A 21,809-nucleotide genomic window follows, 5' to 3' on the forward strand; every position below is an offset into this window, starting at 1 on the left:
CAACACGCCTACCAACATTTGTTTATGACCCGCAACTTCTTCCTAGTGTTGCTTTTATTTTTTACGTCAGTGTAACTTAAAGCTGGCTTTAAAAAAGCCGCGACGCCGCGTAACAAAATTTCCCTCTATCTCTACGAATCGTGGCAACCATCCGCGGTATCTGTGTCCCTGAGCGCGGCACCGCGGGCGACCCGCCGGGCCTAGCTTGGGATCGCCCCTGCCGCCCGAATGCTCTTGGATCCGACCCCTTCCCTCCTCCTTCTCCTACTACTCCCAGACACGTGACGACTCATCCTCGGCCGGCGCGGCGCTCGCCTCGGCCGGCGACAACGCACTCCGCCAGCGTCCGCTCGCCAATAGAGGGTCCTTCCTACACGAGGCCAGAAGAGGAGCACCAGAGCCAGCCGAGTTGCCTTCGCACGCCGCGACGCCGCCCGTGAGTACTAGACACGGCTGCCTCTGTCTGTCACATTCTATACACGGACTGCAACGTTTTTGCCTTACGGGGAGCAGCAGTATTCCGCAAGTAGAGTGTCGTTGGCTAGGGACGTTTTCTGACTATTATGGTGTAAGGGCCCTGTGGTCTCCAGTGGCTCGTGACGGTGCAATAATGTAACTGTGATTTGAGTTTCCTCGGCTGACCGGATATTCTGTTATCTACCGGGCGTGTATTCGAAGGAACCAAGACCGATTCCAGAATATTATTCCACACAAGTGAACTACCATTTCGCACCCCCTCCCTCAGACATTACTTGCATTGGAGTGTTAGTAAGACCGTCAAAAGTAAATATGTATCTTGTGATCACGGTAGTGGGTTGCCTTATCTTTTAAAATTCCTCAGCAACAAAAGTGAATTTCTAAATCTTATTTCAGCTCTGCATATTCGGGAAAGAAACAATTAACTATCTTTTAACGTAATTCCCGAGAACTTCAAAGGCCTTCTGCAAAAGCAGAAACAACATACCGTATTGGTTTAACTGAAGTAAAAATGGTCTACTAAACTGAGTTCAAAGAACGAAAATATAAAATGAATGACCCTATGATTTCTTCATCAAGCATTTTGCGAAAATTAGCTGCAAAACAATATACCGAACTTCTGACAAAGTTGCTTCCTACACTTGAATCCGAACAGCACAGAGATGTAACTTTTATGCTCTTCACAACTCGTGTACTAATTTTTTATGTAACCCGAAATTAAATAATGCGTATACTTGTAATAATCATTCACAAGTCAGAGACAAATCTGTTGCCATATGTTTTTTGATGCTGTCATTAACAGCACCTATTGGCTAAGAGTTTTTACCTTATAGCATTTGTACTGCTGAGACAGTTCGGACATTGGTGTAATGGATTGATTGTGACATGATACTGTATATCGATGTTAAAGATATGTCACTTAGCTCCACTGCCTCCTTATAATGTAGATGTCTCTATTCTGTTTCACATTGTATTCTTATCCCACAAATCTGATGGTGGGGTAACCAGAAACGAGTCATGAGAAGTTAAAAGTAAAGAGATATTGCTGGCAAGGAGGACAACTTCATATTCATAAATGACTCATATAGTTAGTTTTGATACTTCTCGTCTAAGATAGAAATGCGGACATATTTATCCAGTTTGAAACCACTAACGTACCTACAAGGGAGATGGTTTCACCATTGGAAAGTTTCCACCAAAAAACTTCTCTTGGAACGTTTTTGCTACTATTATCGTACACCTTTACGCCCTGTCAATTTTCTCAACCAATTGTGGTATACATTGCATTGTATACAAACATTGCTGCCTCCCTTTCAGCTATTTATACGATTCAGTGTTAAACCAAAAGGTTTAGAGCAAGATTATCAGCAGATGAATTACTGCAATCACGGATACAGGAATTAAAGGTAATCGATTAAGATTTATCTTACTTCTTACTCTAGTGGCTTTGTTACTGTGAAAATGCCTTCATATCAGTCAAAATGCTTGTAATATGGAATCATTGTAACAGGGGAGAAAGTCTTTTCACACTGAGGTGACAGAAGTCACGGGATACCTGTTAACGTAGTGTCGGACCTCCCTTTGCTCGGCGTAGTGCAGAAACTCGACCTGACTGGGACTCAACAAGTTGTTGGAAGTTCCGTGCACCAACACTGAGCCACGATGCTTCCTAAGCCGTCCATAACCCCGAAAATGCGCATGAACTGACCTCTCGACTATGTCCCATAAATGTTCGATGGGATTCATGCCAGGTGATTTGAGTCGCCAAATCATTTGCTCGACTTGTCCAGAATGTTCGGACATGGCGCATTGTCATCGATCACCATTCCATCTTTCTTTGCGAACTTGAAGTCCATGAATGGCTGCAAATGGTCTCCAAGCAGCCGTACTTAAAAATTTCCAGTCACCGATCGGTTCATATGGACCAGAAGGCCCTGTACGTTCGGTGTAAACACGGCCTACCCTCCTCCCCCCCGCCCCCACCGCCATTATGGAGCCACCACCAGCTTGCACAGTGCCTTGTTGGCAAGTCTGCGCTACAGTCGAGACATACCACCAGCTCTTACCAACTGAAATCATTACTCATCTGAAGAGGCCACAGCTGTACAGCCGTCAAGGATCCAACCGGTATGGTCACAAGCCCAGGAAAGGGCTGCAGGTAATGTCGTGTTGTTAACAAAGGCACTCGCGTCGGTCGTCTGCTACCATAGCCCATTAATGCCTAATTTCGCCGCACTGTCCCAACGGATACGTTTGTCGTAAGTCCCCCATCAATTTTTTATGGTTATTTCAAGCAATGGTGCTTGTCCGTTAGCAGTGACAACTCTACGCAAACGCCACTGCTCTTCGTCGTTAACTGAAGGTCGTCAGTCACTGCGTTGTCCATGGTGAGAGATATTGCGTGAAATCTGGTATTCTCGCCACACTCTTGTCACTGTATATCTCTGAATATTGAATTCATCAACGATTTCCAAAATGGAATGTCCTACGCGTCTAGCTTTGACTACTATTTAACGTTCAGATTGTGTTAATTTTCGTCGTACGGCTAGAATCACGTCGGAAACGTTTTCACGTTAATAACCTGAGCACTGCCCTTTTATACCTTGTGTACGCGATACAACCGCCATCTGTATATGTACATATCGCTATCCCATGGCTTTTGTTTCTTCAGTACGTACGTACAGCTTCAAAAGTACTCTGATATTCTTACTGCCTTCACAGCAGGAACAGCATTCGAGGGAATTAACAGACTTTTCATGCTGTGGTTTATTTACTTTTTTCTTTTTTTCGTCCGCTATTGTATGTTTCGGAGCTTTACATTTTATTTCTCTTGACTGTTGTTTTATTGTAACGACCATTATACGACTCTTGTAACATCTATCACTTGTAATAGAAACAAGTTACGTTTACTTATTAGGTCGTAAGGTGAAGGGATAATCCCGATAACTGTCATAACAAGAAACAATAAAGAAATTCTCAAGAAACCATCAAATATTTTTGGGCAGCGTTACAGCGTTTTTGAAGTCTGTTTCATAATTACTCACAGCTCATATCGTCCGCATTTTCACTGCTCTGAAGCTTTTTCAGTGCAATAAAAATACAAAGATAAATGTCGGCTAGAAATCAAACGTAAAGCAACTGGGGTGCGAACCAACAGTGAACAGGCATAATCCATTACATCAAAATACTGAACAGCCTGCAAATTATTGTCTTCGAATTTCGGGTCCACCTTGTATAGTTAATGGGTATAAAAACGCATCATGTTTGTAATCTCTAATTATAACCCCTCATCCATAAATTATTACAGTCAAGTATAAAAAACAACGAAGTAGAAAATGTTTCAACTGTACATGTTGTGATTCGCAAAGTAGGCACGATGCAATCACTCATCCATGGTATCACCCCTACGCATAAGTACAAGAAACCACTTAGCATCATGTGAAACCTAATACAAGCAGGTATTGTGAATACATACGTTTCAAAAACGACTTTCGTCACTTACAGAAAAGCTGCTCACTGATGGGAATTCAGAGTTTTTCAGCTGCCTCCAGACAAGGCAGCAATAAGGCATCAGCTACACAATATTAGGCTTCATTCGTAATCGCCTGTGTTGATACAAGTCCATACAATATTTTCACATCGTCTTAACAATAATGAGCTATTTTAATAACTGGCCCTTTGATTCATCATCCTTTGCACATGACTGACATCCAAGCCTATCGCTTTATCATTCAAACTTTTGAATCTATTGGGCGCTATATCACGGCGTTCTTATTCAATCTGATAATTCTGATCACAGATTCTAAACATACGAAGTTGAATTTCCAGAAAAAATATTATCCAAAGCATCTTTAGTCTTCGTTTGAGAGTTCCCCTGAAGCCAGCGACAATCTATCCAAGAAACGTTTCGACTGCTTCCGGTGAACTCTCTGCTCCTCCAAAACTTGTTCACTGGGTTCGGAGTTGCCGAGACCATTGTGCAGCTTGCCTGATGTGCTTCTGCAAAGAACATCTTTGAATTTAAGAGTATCGAAAATCTTTCTTCAATTCATTCTTGTTCGGATTTTCAGTAGATACCTTAGCTGAAAGCGTAAAGTCACTCGAATTCTTATTTTATTCCACAGGTCAATGACGTAGTTTCTACTAATCTAATGCAGATGATCCACGAGTAATAAAAACGAAGTTATGAAAAAAATACTTTTCGGTCTTACCGGAGACGTCAACAGTGTTTCAGAAACCAATTTAGTATCGGAAGCATACGCTGGTAAGCGTTAACGCTTGAACTGTTATTGGGAATGAGTGAAAAAAATGCGACCCATATTTTAGCCACTAGATAACACAGGCTGACGTGACTTGCAATAAGAACTAACGAGGGCATCCCAGTGTCGTAACTTTCAACGGAACTCTGATCTATTAAGTCATACAGTTCGATATACACAGCTGCGCATGAATTTCCTCGAATACATTATCCATAGCATATTTACGAAACTCTTGCGTACAGGACATTTATGATCGGCGCTTTTCCCGTCCCCGGCCATCGTTTCGCTCTTTCAGATCACAGACACCATACCCCGCAGCACTGAATCTAGCAGCGAAATGTCCATCACGTATACAAATGAATCAGTAGAAAACGTCGGAGGCCGCCGGAGTGGCCGTGCGGTTCTAGGCGCTGTAGTCTGGAACCGAGCGACCGCTACGGTCGCAGGTTCGAATCCTGCCTCGGGCATGGATGTGTGTGCTGTCCTTAGGTTAGTTAGGTTTAATTAGTTCTAAGTTCTAGGCGACTGATGACCTCAGAAGTTAAGTCGCATAGTGCTCAGAGCCATTTGAACCATTTTGAACCAGAAAGCGTCGGAAGCCCTATAGGACTGTTGGTAGATGATACGGCTGTCTAAAAGAAAATAGCAGCGCTAGAAGACAGTATCAGCTTGCAGAAGAACCGACAGAAGATGTGCAGGAACTGGCAGTTGACCCTCAACGTAAATAAATGTAAAGTACTGCGCATACGTAGGAACAGAAAATCCACTACCTTACATCTACACTACTGATGACAAACTGCTGTAAACAGTAACCACAATAAAATATTTAGGACTATCTGGTATTATCAGTATAGGGTGTAAAACAGGAGAGTTTGTGCTTATTTTGTAAAAGACTTACCTCTGGAGACCTTATAACTGTATGTAGCTATTGCACAAACTTTAAATTTTGACTTCCTTTGAGTAAAAAATTGAGTAGTAAAATTTACTACGATTTAGTAACAATATAACATTTCTAGCGTTTAGTGTTCTCGGGTTAAGTAGAATGACACATACTATAAATACTAGGAAAAACAAAATGAGGCGGACATTCATACGAAGAACCTTAAGGTAATGTAATTAATGGACCAAAAAAGTGGCTTACAAGGCTCTTGTTCGAAAGATTCTTCAGTACTGTCAATCAATTTGGGACCGTTACCATGTTGGGCTTTTCATCACGGGATCGTTTTTTCGAAGCGAGAGTGTTACAGAGACGCTCAGCAAACTGCCACAGCAGACCTACAAGCCAGGCGTTTTGCGTCACGCAGAGTTTTACTACTGAAATTTTGGGAGAATACTTTACGGGGAGAGTGGGACGACCCTTTAGTTCCTCCAACACACGTCTCGTGAAATGACCACAACGAGAAAATTCGAGAAATTAGAGCTAATACAGAAGTTTACCGACAGTCATTCTTCCCACGCACTATTCGCGAGTGGAATAGGAAGGTACGATCAGCTAGTGGTTCCAGAAGTATACTCCGCTACACGCCGTCAGGTGACTTGCGGATAATGTATTCATATACACTCCTGGAAATTGAAATAAGAACACCGTGAATTCATTGTCCCAGGAAGGGGAAACTTTATTGACACATTCCTGGGGTCAGATACATCACATGATCACACTGACAGAACCACAGGCACATAGACACAGGCAACAGAGCATGCACAATGTCGGCACTAGTGCAGTGTATATCCACCTTTCGCAGCAATGCAGGCTGCTATTCTCCCATGGACACGATCGTAGAGATGCTGGATGTAGTCCTGTGGAACGGCTTGCCATGCCATTTCCACCTGGCGCCTCACTTGGACCAGCGTTCGTGCTGGACGTGCAGACCGCGTGAGACGACGCTTCATCCAGTCCCAAACATGCTCAATGGGGGACAGATCCGGAGATCTTGCTGGCCAGGGTAGTTGCCTTACACCTTCTAGAGCACGTTGGGTGGCACGGGATACATGCGGACGTGCATTGTCCTGTTGGAACAGCAAGTTCCCTTGCCGGTCTAGGAATGGTAGAACGATGGGTTCGATGACGGTTTGGATGTACCGTGCACTATTCAGTGTCCCCTCGACGATCACCAGTGGTGTACGGCCAGTGTAGGAGATCGCTCCCCACACCATGATGCCGGGTGTTGGCCCTGTGTGCCTCGGTCGTATGCAGTCCTGATTGTGGCGCTCACCTGCACGGCGCCAAACACGCATACGACCATCATTGGCACCAAGGCAGAAGCGACTCTCATCGCTGAAGACGACACGTCTCCATTCGTCCCTCCATTCACGCCTGTCGCGACACCACTGGAGGCGGGCTGCACGATGTTGGGGCGTGAGCGGAAGACGGCCTAACGGTGTGCGGGACCGTAGCCCAGCTTCATGGAGACGGTTGCGAATGGTCCTCGCCGATACCCCAGGAGCAACAGTGTCCCTAATTTGCTGAGAAGTGGCGGTGCGGTCCCCTACGGCACTGCGTAGGATCCTACGGTCTTGGCGTGCATCCGTGCGTCGCTGCGGTCCGGTCCCAGGTCGACGGGCACGTGCACCTTCCGCCGACCACTGGCGACAACATCGATGTACTGTGGAGACCTCACTCCCCACGTGTTGAGCAGTTCGGCGGTACGTCCACCCGGCCTCCCGCATGCCCACTATACGCCCTCGCTCAAAGTCCGTCAACTGCACATACGGTTCACATCCACGCTGTCGCGGCATGCTACCAGTGTTAAAGACTGCGATGGAGCTCCGTATGCCACGGCAAACTGGCTGACACTGACGGCGGCGGTGCACAAATGCTGCGCAGCTAGCGCCATTCGATGGCCAACACCGCGGTTCCTGGTGTGTCCGCTGTGCCGTGCGTGTGATCATTGCTTGTACAGCCCTCTCGCAGTGTCCGGAGCAAGTGTGGTGGGTGTGGCACGCCGGTGTCAATGTGTTCTTTTTTCCATTTCCAGGAGTGTAGATGTGTCAAATCGGGATCCATATTTGTAGAATGGCCAGAAACAATCTGTGAACTTGTAATGGTGGTGCAGAATAGGTTGTGCTGAGAAATTCCAGACCTTGCGTTGCTTCCAAGTTAATTACCATCGAAGTTAGCCAATGAGCCCGTTGCGCACACAAATTCAAGTGGCCCGCAAGATGCAATCAGTGTCTGTTGTTCTCATAGCGTAAATGGTTGCGCACGGTACTGCTCAGCTTTTGGATCAGGTTCTGCCCTTACTACCGTCCCATGTCCAATTTTTGTGTTGCTCACTTGTTCGGTCTTACGAAACCAAAGTAAGGACACATTTGGCGGTACCATCCCTGACGGGCCGTTTAAACTGGAGCCAGCAACGGTCTGATTGGTTAATTACAGTGCTAATCAAAACGGAAAAGGCATGACGTATCGAATTATTTTGTAAATATTATTTCTCATTACAACATACCCTGCAATACCATTACAAATTACCAGGCTACTTCTGATCACACTGTGTGTTTCAAATTCATTTCCCCAGACACGGGTTCCTCAGCCTTGGAGCTGGGGAAGACCACTTTCGGAAAACTTTATTTGTTAGAGGGAAACCTACAAAACAACCTGCAAATCCACAGCGTCTGACAGATAGCCTACTCACTCGTGGGGTCATATCGAGATCAAAGGGCCATGTACAAAAATATTTTTGGTCGTTCTAATTATACTACCTCCATTCTTATTATAACTACAGTAGCTGCCACTGTAGGCGGATGGCAATGTGAAGCCAAAGTAGCGCTGTTGTTGCAAAGAAACCCTTCTTTAGCTTTTTTCGTATCTATGCATCTGTATGTGATAACTAACCTCGGCATCTAATGCAGAGATATTGAAACGGTTTCCGTTAATAGAAGGACCAATTTATGAGCAACGTTTGTGTATCGGTTGTGGCTCCTCCGTGAGAAGTTAGATGAAGAGTTAGCAGAAAAGAAAGACATATTTTTACTCGATTATCTTAATAATCGATCCGTGTACGACAGTGTATGGTATCAATATGTTCCAAACAGCCGCGCCCGATAACGGAATTTTATACGCGGTCATATGTAAGGTGCCATTGATTACGGAGATAGGGGCCAAGTGTTTTGATTACCCTTGGCTTAGCGACCTTTTGTATACCTATCAGAAGACGGGGCGTGCTGTAGCTATCTTAGAATATAAGGTCAACATGTAAATATTACGCATTGCCTCCAGCCTAGGCAGACTGAGCAAATCGGTTTATTCTGTTGCCCTAGATAAGTTCTAGGGGGACATAAAGCGGCTTATGGCTCTGAGCACTCTGGGACTTAACATCTGAGGTCATCAGTCCCCTAGACTTCGAACTACTTAACCCTAACTAACCTAAGGACATCACACACATCCATGCCCGAGGCAGGATTCGAACCTGCGACCGTAGCGGACACGCGGTTCCAGACTGAAGCGCATAGAACCGCTCGGCCACACTGGCCGGCCTAAGCGGCTTATAAAAGCGCCATTACCTCCTGGGCCGTTCCTGTCGGAACCACGAAAAACGATCATTTTTGGGATCGAAAAGTACCGGTTGTGGGAATGGCCACTTCTATAATTTATATTCGTGCCCGATCGGCGATATTTTTACCCTGTGTTCCTAAGATGATATTCTCCGGTAACTTCGAAGCTTTTTTCAGAAATATTATTCTTTACCGATATCCAGAGGTTCAAGGTTTCTGTACTTACGCATTAAAACATGCACTTAATATCCGAGCTACGACGTAAGTGCAGTTTTAACTGCCGTATTAAATACCTGGCAAGTGTTGCAGGGTCTTCGCAAGGGTTCTCAAGTCACTGAAGTATGTTTTTAGACAGCTTTGTTTCACCAGTATTAGTTTACGTTGGGGTATCTCTGTATAATGGGCACCTCACAGCTATACAAATATGCCCTAAGTAGTACTGCAGTGACAAAAAATTGACTAAAAAGCATCCTAAAACGTCTGAATAGAACATAAAACAATTACCCAAAATAACGTAATAATCGAAACTCTGCAAATTCTGTGAAATATTTCTAATGACATTTTATCTCTTTTAATATACAAATTAGAAGCTGAACGTTTTCGATGAATTGCAATCGATGAACGAAGTGTCCAGAAAAAAACGTTAAAGAAACTACATTGTTCTAACCTTATACTACGCGTCCTCATTTGTTGTTTATTTGTGTTAAAATGTATAAATATGTCGAAGTATATAAATGAACTGTCTAATCTTTACTAATCTATAGAATTCGTTTTACATAAGCGACACACCCCGCCACCCCAGAATCTACGGCATTTAGGAACCGGCGCAAAATCTTGATGTGAGGCCCTCCCCCATCCCTCCCCCTCTTCCCCCTCCCCCCCCCTCCGTCCAGCGTTTAAGATATGAATCAAAAATAAAAAGGAATTCATTTTTCAAAAAAAAATCTAGCTTATAAATAAAACCGCCTTTACTTGCTGCAACTTAATGTGTTTTTACCAGACTTCACCTTTATTTTACTCTAAGGCATCTTCAGTGGGATCTAGAACGATGAAGTTTTGTTTTTCTAGATTATCAAACAGTTCACGTCACGTTTTTGTGTAAATAAGTAATTACTTGCAGTTTGTTGGCATCTGTGTTTCCTCTGATGTGCTCTGGAGGTAGCGCTAGCACTTCGTCTCCGAAATATAAGCACAATTTCATATTCCGAGCTTTTCCTTTCACACTGTTCACCATGTTTCTCCTCCTTCTTTGTGGTGCAGTGCACTGTTATATCTTTCCCACTATTTATAGCTATTTGTTTGAAATTGTGCTTTTAAAGAAGTAAATTTGGTGAGTCCATTATGTGTTTCGTTCTGTTAGGTTGGTTCACCTACAAGCTGCCAATCTAACGAAGTCTGTAACGTCTATTCATGAATACCTCTCTCTCGGTGTGTGTTTGTGTGTGTGTGTGTGTGTCTGTGTGTGTGTGTGTGTGTGTGTGCAGTGGTGGTGGTTGTGGTAGTGGTGGTGGGAGAGGGGGGGGCAATTGGTGATTTCAATTGTAGAGTGTTGAATATGAATGTAACAGATGTTAGACAGGGTTTGCAAGCTTTGGTATAAGCTGATTTGAGTTTTGGTTTAAATGTTCTGTGGAGTGGTTCACGTATAAATGAATGAACAGGTGTTGAGTAGTGTTATTATTATTATGATAATAATGCTCTTTGGGAGTGTTATTCTATTATTTACTTTATTAGTGTAAATAATGAGTTGTTTATCATGTGTACTTTATCACTGAACAGGGTTCTCTTTTCCGCTTTGGTTTTCTGACCGTGGCAATTTTCCTGCAGGATTAGGAGGTGTTTTTTTTATTATTGATTCTAATTATCTTCGTGTCTTCTTCTCTAGTGGTTGGTTTGTAGGTGTGTTCTCTTAGATGTTCAGCAAATGTGGAGTGATTTGTCCCATAATTCCAGGCTCCCATGTGCTCTTTGTATCTGACATCAAATATTCTACCTCTTTGTCCTGTGTAACTGTCATCAGAAGTGTTGCACTGTAGATGGTATATACCTGCTTTCTGACATATGTCTCTGTTTTTTGTCTGTTTTGGTATTTTATATTTGTATAGAATTGACTGTTGTGTATGCTTTATTCGCTGTTATATGAAAATCTTGGTGATTTTATGTGTGATTTTGTATTTGTATGTCATTGTGTACCATCTTGTGTTTCCTTTTATATTTTTCTGATTATTCTGTTTAGTTGTTATGGTATTGACTGTTTGGGTTTGGTTCTGTTAGGTTGTTTTATTAGTTTGGTGCTTTTTGCTTTTAATTTTGTTGTTTATATTTGTGACTATGTTACTATTGTCGCTAAAGTATCGTGCAATCTGTATTATTATATCAAGTTCTTTTTGGTAATTTTCTTTGGGGAGTAGCACTGTGCTGTGTTTATGGATTGTGTGTCGATGTGCTGTTGTGAGTATGGGTGGTTCGAGGATTGGGGAATGATAATGTTTGGTGCTATGGGCTTGCGGAAAATTTCAATTATGTACTTGTTGTTTTGTTGTTTGATTGGTTCTTCTGTTCTCTTTCAGTTGTCAATTTTATACTTTTAAGTACCTTGTTGTTGTCATTATGTAGTTTTTCAGTTTTTGTTTGTGGTTCATCTATTACACACCTGAACCAATATAACATGTTGTATTCTCTTACTACTATTTTTGTGAAAATGATCTGTTCAATGTGGTTTACAAAAATATTTGATAAGACTCCTGAAAATGGGGACTCCATTGATAATCTATCCTTCTGTAAATAAAATTCATTATTGTGTTGTAAGTAATTCTGTTATGGTATGAGCTTTATTAATGTGTGTATTTCATTAATCTGTACATCAGGGAGCTGACTATAAGTTTTCATGTTCTAATCTATGATTTCTGTTGTTTGTGGTACTGGTATGTTGGAATACATGCTTTCAGTATCAGTAGAGACGAGTGTTGCTGTGCTTGCCATTTTTATATTTTATTTATTGTATTAGCTGTTTAGTGTTTTTAATAGTTCTGTCTTCCTGTACGCCGGCCGGAGTGGCCGAGCGGTTCTAGGCGCTACAGTCTGGAACCTCGCGACCGCTACTGTCGCAAGTTAGAATCCTGCCTCGGGCATGGATGTATGTGATGTCCTTAGGTTAGTTAGGTTTAAGTAGTTCTAGGGGACTGATGACTTCAGAAGTTAAGTCCCATAGTGCTCAGAGCCATTTGAACCAATTTTTGTCTTCCTGTACTTTGAAATTTTCAGACAGTAATTGTAACATGTATCTCACAAGCTTGTAAGTGAGGGATTTTATGAAATCCAATATTGGCCTCACAGGAAGATTCAGTTTCTGGATCTTTGGTATGCGTCAGAGGACAGGTGCAGTGGGATTAGTCTATGTCAGCTTTCTTTTCCCCATGTTATCCAGTATTATGTCTATATTTTTCAGAGTGATTTTTACTTTTGTCTGGAATCTGTTTGTTGGGTCTGACTTTAATTTTGTAATGTAATTTTGTGAGATGAATTATTGTGCTTTTTCAATGTATTTTGTTCTTTGTCTATAAGTACTACTGTGTTCCCCTTGTCTGCTTTTTAAATGCTATCATTTACATTTAGAATTTTTTGCTAAGTTTCCTGAGTGTTGCAGATTCTGTGTTTTTGTTATTTTTGTGTTCTTGTGTTTTCATGCTAGTTATTATATTACGGATTTCATTCCTTCGCTATTTCTCTAGTAAGTCCAATGTTGGCATTGCTGTTTTCGTTCCTATCTTTCCTTGTCAATACACTTAGTGCTTTTATATCAGGCTTTCTATGTAATCTTCATCTATTTCTGAATTTATATTGTATTTTAATCGTTTCTCTAAGAGTTGTGTCTCTTTATTGTTTGATTCTGTGTCTGTAAGGTGGGTAGAATTTTTATGTGCATTTTTCTTGGTTGTGTCTAAAGTCATTCTGTTGCGACGGGAGTATTTTGAGTTGGCTAATCTTTCTTCCATGAACTGATTCCATTCTTTGTACAGAAGTTTTTGTATGCCATGCAACTTTATTTACCATGTGAGAGAACTACCATATTATTAATGGAATCTGCAAGTTGTAAGTGGGTCTTATACACTGGAGAGACAACGAAACTGGTACACCTGCGTAACATTGTGTGTCGCCGCCGCAAGCACACAGAAGTGCCACAACACGACGTCGAAGGGACTCGAGCAATGTCTTAAGTAGAGATGGAGAGAATTTACACCATGAATCTTGCAGGGCTGTCCGTAAATCCGTAAGAGTACAGTGGGGTGGAGGTCTCTTCTGACAGCAAGTTGCAAGGTATCTCAGATAAGCTCAATAATGTTCATGTCCGGGGAATTTGCTGGCCAGCGGAAGTGTTTAAACTCAGAAGGGTGTTCGTAGAGCTACTCTGTAGCAATTCTGGACGTGTGGAGTGTCGCTTTGTCGTGTTTGAATTGCCCAAGTCCGTTGCAATGCACAATGGGTATGAATGGATGCAGGTGATCAGACAGGATGCTTACGTACATGTCCCCTATCAGAATCGTATCTAGACCTGTCAGAGGTTCCAACTGCACGCGCCTCACACCATTACAGAGTCTCCAACAGCTTGAATAGTCCCCTGATGACATGCAAGGTCCATGGATTCATGAGGTTGTCTCCATACCCGTACACGTCCCTCAGCTCGATACAATTTGAAACGAGACTCGGTCGACCAGGCAACATGTTTCCAGTCATCAACAGTCCAATATCGGTGTTGACGGGCCCAGGCGAAACGCAAAGCTTTGTGTTGTGCAGTCATCAAGGGTACACAAGTGGGCCTTCGGCACCGAAAGCCCATATCGATGATGTTTCGTTGAATAGTTCGCACGATGACATTTACTGATGGCCCAGCATGGAACTCCGCAGCAATGTGTGGATGGGTTGCGCTTCAGTCACGTTAAACAATTCTCTTCAGTCGTCGTTGGTCCCGTTCTTGCAGGATCTTTTCCGGAGGCAGCGATGTAGGAGACTGATGTTTCACCGGATTCCTGATATTCACGGTGCACTTGCGAAATGGTCATACGGGAAAATCCCCGCTTCATCGCTACCTCCGAGACGCTGTGTCCAATCTCTCGTGCGCCGACTATAACACCTCGTTCAAACTCACTTAAATCTTGATAACCTTCGATTGTAGCAGAAATAACCGATCTAATAACTGCGCCAGACACTTGTTGTATAGGCGTTGCTGACCGGAGCGCCGTATTCTGCCTGTTTACGAACCTCTGTATTTGAATAAGTATGCCCAGTTTCTTTGGCTTTTCAGTACATAATTTGTGATTTAGCTCTTGTTTTGTAGAGTATAGATTTGACTTCGTATTTTAACCACATTTCTTGAGCAGCATGCATTGCTTTTTGGGCGCTGGGTAATCTGTTTTTAGTATATATTTATATTCCCTTCAGGTAAGACAAGCTGAGTTACACATATCGTTTAGTGGACTGGATGGTGGGATAAAGAAGTACAGTAGTTTAGAAGTACATGTAAAAATGTCTTTATCATTTCTAACATGTTTTTTTTCTGGAAATCCTTCTGTATTTCTCATCGGCACACAGATTAGTTTGTTTCTTAAGCGTTGTTTCTTGGAGAATACAGGCCCAAAGAAATTTTTCAGGTTGTTAAATGCAGTAGAAAAATAGCGTTTCGTATTCTTTAAATTTTTCGGTATTGAAAGGCCAACAAAGTGATTTCTTTCACCATATTGAAATCTTTCATCATTTCCATCAAAACCTGATTCAAAATTTACCTCAGTGGTTCACCTCTTTTATAGTGCATATCTGTAGAGATTCAGTGGGGCGCCCACAATTTAAAACTTACAATACAGCACTAAACGCACTACATACTGAAGGATGCTCCACGCGTACGATAGTCACTGCCTTACAGTCCGAAACAGGAAGCTGTTGGGAATAAAAATGGTTCAAATGGCTGTGAGCACTACGGGACTTAACATCTGAGGTCATCAGTCCCCTAGAACTTAGAACTACTTAAACCTAACTAACCAAAGGACATCACACACATCCATGCCCGAGGCAGGATTCGAACTTTTGACCGTAGCAGTCACGCGGTTCCGGACTGAAGCGCCTAGAACCCCTCGGCCACCGAAGCCGGCGCTGGGAATAAAATTTTCGTGTACCTCACCGGATGCCCCATGCAAAGACAAACTGAAGCAAGCGACCTCACGGTTGCAGTTATGTTCGACGTCTCTCTCCATCCTCGAGGTTGAGCTGCGAGGAAAGAAGCACACTATATTTCCCCTAGTCAGAATTACACACCTCCAGCTACAAGCGAGTTCCGTGCAATACAAAACAGGGAAGTACGTTTGGCGTAAAAACCAGAAAACAAAGTAATATAAATAAACCTTATTTAAATAGTGACAAGGTAAAAATATTGGTGAAGTGTCACAGCTCCTACCACGCCTGACCCGTCGTCACTGTTGTGTATGTACCCTGAGGTTCAGAAGTCGCGGGACAGCGATATTAAAACGATGCGCATTGGCGGAGCTGTAATTTGTACTCATGTGATTCATGTGAAAAGGTTTCCAACGTGATTATAGCCGCACGACGGGAATTAGCAGACTCTGAAAACGCAGTGGTTGTTGGAGCTAGATGCATGGGATAACTTCATTTCATAAATTGTTAGGGAATTCAATATTCCGAGATCCATAGTGGCAAGAGTGTGTCAAGAATACCAAAATTCAGGCATTACCTCTCATCCCACTAATGTGGGACGTACAACAACGTATCCGTTGGGACAAAGCGGCGAAATTTGACATTGATGGGCTATGGCAGCAAAAGACTGATGCGAGTGCGTTTGCTAATAGCACGGCATCGCCAGCAGCGCCTCTCCTGGGCTTGATATCATATCTGTTGGACCCTAGACAACTGGGATATCTGGCCTGGTCAGTTAAGTCCCGATTTCAGCTGGTAACAGCTGATGGTAGGGTTCGAGTGTAGCGGAGACCCCACGAAACCACGGACCCAGGTTGCCAACGAGGCACTTTCCAAGAAGCTGGTGGCCCGATAGTGGTGTGGGCTGTGCTTACATTGAATGAACTGGGCCCTCTGGTCCAATTGAACCGATCATTGACAGGAAATGGCTATGTTCGGATGCTTGGAGACCATTTGCAGCAAACAACGATGGAATGTTTATGTATGAGAGTGCGTAATGTCACTGGGCCACATTTGTTTGAAACTGGTTTGAAGAACATTACAGACAATTCGAGCGAATGACTCGCCCGACGTAAATCCCATCGAACATATGGGGAACATAATCGAGAAGTCGGTTTGTCCACAAAATCGTGCACTGGCAACACTTCCGCAATTACGGACGGCTGTAAAGACAGCACGGTTCATTATTTCTGCAGAGGGTTTGTTGAGTCCATGCTACGTCGAATTGCTGCACTACGCCGAGTAAAAGGAGGTCCAATACGACATTAGTAGGTACCCTACTACATTTGTCACCTCAGTGTAATATTTATTACCACTGCGCTACAAGTCGTCCAGCCGTAGTTAATTAGCTGTGTGGGTCGCTAGTAATCTACAATTATAAAACACAAAAGATTGATGAAGTGACAACCGGAAGCACCAAATGAAAATTTTAAATTTTTTTATCATCAGGTCATTGTATCATAAACTGCTATAGAAAATTTTTGTGGAATTTATTAATTACCTTAAAGCTGTTTTGTATGGTTTTAATTCGAAAACTGATCTAAAACTCTGTTAGTTTCCCACAATACGGTTCAGCCTAGCAGTTTTTAGATTGAAAATACGGCGCCGACACCGCCCTTACCCGTTTATCATTTGTTCACAGAAGTTAATATTAACTGTCCTTTCTAGTCAAACTTGAAATCAGAAAAGAAATCTTTTTATCTTTTAGTTAATGCCTACACATATTATTTAGATCTGAAACAGAAAAGAACATCAACACGTTTTGTTCAGTACCTTCAGGAACAGCCGAGATACCCATTACAAAAATTTAAAGCTACAGTGAACAGATACTCAAACCGTATTCCGGTCTACATATTGACGCTGCTACAAATGAAACAAAAATTTCTGCCACTCCTACTCTCTGTAGAATAAATGCAGTTGTTGATCTTATGGAGATTCGTAGCTATTTCTGTCGAAAGTAAAGTTTCTCACCGGTCGAGTCTGACATTTAACAAAAAACTACCTAATATTAATTTGTGGTAGTTAGAAATCAGGGGAAGAAAATCACTACCACTCTCAATTTGCTGCATTGTGCAATTTGCAATATATTTAAGTCGACACACACCTGGGCAACTGGCAGTAAAATTGCTAAAAATGCTTTTAAATCGTCTGTCTTGGGCACAGGTATCCCAGAAAAGACTTTATCATACGAAATTTGCCGTGACATGTCCAGTTAAACTGTTTAGGACTCTCCTGATTCACAATAATTCATGCGCAGACCAAATTGAATATCGAATAGGATTTAATTAGCACAATCCTATGACAAATGTGATTTTTGTTTGTAAACGGAAGAAAAAGGCTTTATGTCGTTCAGATTGCAGATGCATGGCTGCCGAAATCGAATGAAGCCCAGCCATATTACCCTCATAGAATGCTCCTCCTCGTAGATCGGAAACAGAAAAGATTAATATGAAATCAGTAAACTGCAGCCGCATCCGTGGAAAGCTCCCGGGATTGGTATCGTTCACTATAGATAATATTGGCCTGATATTATTAGGAACAGAAAGTTGGTTGAAACCGGAACTGAATAGCAACGAAATCGTAAATTCACATTGGAATATTTATCCTAAAGATAGGTTACATGCAATGGTTGGGGCGTATGTAACGACTTGCAACTCGGCGGCCGAACTTCCAGAGGCGCGAACTGTTAGCCATCAACGCCGTACGATCATTTCATCTACTGCAGTAAAGGGTCCGGAAACATCCAGCGAGCCTGTCACAGATTCCTAATGTAGGTTAATCTGAGTGCAGCTGAGCATCAAAAGTGGCTCAGAAACGGTAATCGGATCCATCAAGAGCTCTTGTGGGTGACCACTTCAGAGAGAACGTGCAGAATCTCGTGAATCAGTAAAAGGACGAGACTTCAACGTGCCTGGTGTAGAATGGGAGAGTCATATAATCAAAACTGGTGCCAGAGACAGGGATTCATGTGACACCATTCTGAATGTCTTATTCGAAAATTATTCGAACAAATAGAAAAATAACTAGTGGAGGTAACGTCTTAGATCTCCTAGGAACAACCACACGTAAACCTTTGAAGAGAGCTAACGTGGAGGTGAGTAATTATAACGTAGTGATAGCGTCAGCGATAACAGTTTACAACTACTGCTAAGAAAGGTAGGAGAATGTTTTTACTTAGCAAGCGTGACAGGATACGAGTTGCTGAGTATGTGAAGAGTCCACTTCAAATCCTGAGTACTGAGGACGAAGATGTGGAGCTCAAATGGAAAAATCTGCAAACCATCATTGGTATTTCTTAGGCAAGTACGTTACGAGCAAGGTCTTGATGGATTGGAAAGACGTGCCGAGGTTTAATAGTCATATCAGAAAAGTGCTACGTGAGCAAAGAGAGCATCACAGATTTAAGAGAAGTCAAAATTATGCTGGAAAACAAACATTCAACGAAGCGAAAATGAATGTAAGGAGAGCAATGAGAGAAGCGTTAAATACCACTGAAAGCATTATTTTGCCGACCGAGTTGACTCTAGAGGTAAGGTGTCAGAGAGAAGCCGAAATGCTGAATTCGGTCTACCGAAATTGTTTCATCGCGGAGGATCGTAATACGACCCCTCTTTTGAATCTTCATACGAATACAGATATGGCGCATGTTGACATAGGTGTTCACGGAAAAGAAGAGCAACTGCAGTCGCTTAGTGAAAAGGCATCTGGACTAGATGAAATACCTGTGAGATTCTACGAGAATTATGCGAAAGAACTTGTTCCCCCTCCAGCAGCAGTGTATCGTAGTTCTCTGGACCAATGATCGGAGTCGGTACATAGGAATGGATAAAAGACCGTTTCATTCCCGTTTTCAAGAAGGGCTGAACGACAGATGGACGTAATTATACTTCTATAGCACTGACGTCAATCTATTGTTGAATTATGGAAAATGTTTTATATTCACTTACTATTATATTTTTGGAGAACAAAGCTCTCCTCTATAAAATCAACATAGGTTCCTCAAACAGTGACCTTGCTAAACTCAGCTCGCTCTGTTCCTCCATGAGATCTACAAATATCTGCGCTCAGGTTGATGACATGCTCCTTAACTTCAGGAAGGTATTTGTAACGTCCTTCATTGCCGTTTAATGCAAAAATTCGAGTTTACCGAATACCGGACCAGATTTGTGACTTTATTCAAGACTTCCTTGTAGACAGAACTGAACACGTCGCTCTTAACGAAACACAATCGACAGATGCAAGGTTAGTTTCAGGATCAGGCTTTTGCAGGTGATGCTCTTGTCTATAAGAAAGCAGTAACATCGGAAAACAGAATCGATCGTCAGGGGGATCTGCATATCTTTGATGTATGGTGCAGGCTCTAGCAAGCTGACAGTGAACGTAAATAAATGTAATATATTGCTCACGCAGTGGAGAAGAAATCCAGTACTGTGAAACTGCAGTGTTAGTGACAAACAGCTAGAAACAGTATCCAACGTGAAGTATCTAGGAGTAACTATCGAGAGCGACCTTAATGAATATGACCACATAAAATAAATAGTAGGAAAATCAGAGGCCAGACTGAGGTTCATAGGAGGAATCTTACGGAGATGTAGATCGACCAGAAAAGAAGAGGCCTACAGAACAGTTTGTCGATCGATTCTCGAGTATTGTTCGTCAGTGTAGGGCCCTTACCAGATACGTTTAGTAGAAGAGAAAGAAAAGATCCAACGAAGAGCGACTTGCTTCGTAACTGGGTCGTTTGGTCGCGCAATAGCGTTATAGAATGTCTCTGAAAAATCCACTGGCAGACCTCACAAGAAAGACGTTGAACGTCTCACAGATGTTTACTATTGAGTTTCCGAAATAGCTCGTTCCAGAAAGAGTCAGACAACATACTTCTTATAGCCAAATACGTCTCGGGAAATGACCAGAACGAGAAAATTCGAGAAATTAGAGGCTTACCGACAATCGCTCTTCCCACGCATCATTCGCGAGTGGAACACGGAAGGAGACATAAGTTAGTAGTACGAGAATTACCCTCCACCACATAGCATTAGATGGCATGCGGAGTACTGATGCAGATGTAGATGCTGAATTTCGTAGCGGCATTTAACAATCGGTGATCTCAATTCATGTGGTTAAAGATGCGGCCCGCCACGAATTCCTTCCATTTGTCAACCTCTTCATCTCATAGTGGTACATGCATCATACGTCCTCAATTATTTGCTGGATGTATTCCAGTCTATGTCCTCCTCTACAGTCGTTACCCTCTGCAGATCACTCTAGTACCGTGGAAGTTATTCGCTGATGTCTTATCATATGTACTACCGACCTGTCCCTTCTTCTTGTCAGTGTTTTCCATACATTCCTCTCGTCTCCGATTCTGCCCACAGGTTCCTCATTCCTTACCTTATGTTCACATAATTTTCGACATTTGTCTGTAGCACCACATCTCGAAGGTTTCAGTTCTCTTCTGTTGCAGTTTTCCTACAGTCTACAGTCCGTGTTCCATTATCATATAAAGGTGTGCTCCAAACGTACATTATCAGAAATTTCTTCCCCATATTAAGGCCTATGTTTGATACTACGGACTTGCCTTAGGCACGAATGACCTATTTGCCAGAGCTAGTCTACTTTTGATGCCATCCTTGTTCCGTCCGCCATGGGTTATTTCGCTGGCTGGAGAGTAGAATTCTTTAACTTCATCTACTTCATGACCATCGAATTTTGCTAGGTCTCATTCCTTCGATATTCTTCGATTTCTCTCAATCCATATTCTGGACTCATTAGACGTTTTAGATTTACTCTCAGTCCATATTCTGTAGTCTTTAGACGTTGTTTTCATTCAGCAGATCCCGTAATTCTTCTTCACTTCCACTCAGGACAGCAATGTCACCAGCGAATCTTACCGTTGATATTCTATGACTCTAAATTTCAGTTCCACTCTTGAAACTTCCTTTTATTTCCATCATTGTTTCTTCGATTTATTGATTCTACAATAGGAGCGAAAGACTACACCCTATCTTTCACCCTTTTTAATTCGAGAACTTCGTTCTTCGTCCTTCACTCTTATTATTCCCTGTTGGCTCTTGAAGTGTTGTATATCACCCGTCTCTCCCTATATCTTATCCCATTTTTCTCAGAACTGCGAACATCTAGCACCACTTGACATTGTCGAAAGTTCCTTCCACGTCGATAAATTCTATGAACGTGTCGTTATTTTTCTTTACTCCTGCTTCCATTATCAACCGCTACGTTAGAACTGCCTCTCCCAGAGAGGCCTTTACCTTTCCTAAAGCCAAACTGACCGTCATCTAACACATCCTCAACTTTCTTTTCCATTCTTCTGTATGTTATTCTTGTCAGAAACTTGGATGCATGGGCTGTCAAGCTTCTTAA

The 21,809-nt window shown here is 42.5% G+C and overlaps 1 protein-coding gene across 1 annotated transcript in view; it reads left to right on the forward strand.

The window, feature by feature from the left end:
• Positions 1 to 253: 253 nt before the first annotated feature.
• LOC126195375 (uncharacterized) overlaps positions 254 to 21,809 on the forward strand; it is a 117,312-nt gene continuing 95,756 nt past the window's right edge. The window contains exon 1 of the mRNA XM_049933954.1: positions 254 to 436. The gene's annotated coding sequence lies outside the window, so the exon portion shown is untranslated. The remainder of the gene's footprint in view (positions 437 to 21,809) is intronic.

This window comes from Schistocerca nitens, chromosome 1 (genome assembly GCF_023898315.1).
Source record: "Schistocerca nitens isolate TAMUIC-IGC-003100 chromosome 1, iqSchNite1.1, whole genome shotgun sequence".
In the NCBI taxonomy this organism is placed as follows: Eukaryota; Metazoa; Arthropoda; class Insecta; order Orthoptera; family Acrididae; genus Schistocerca; species Schistocerca nitens.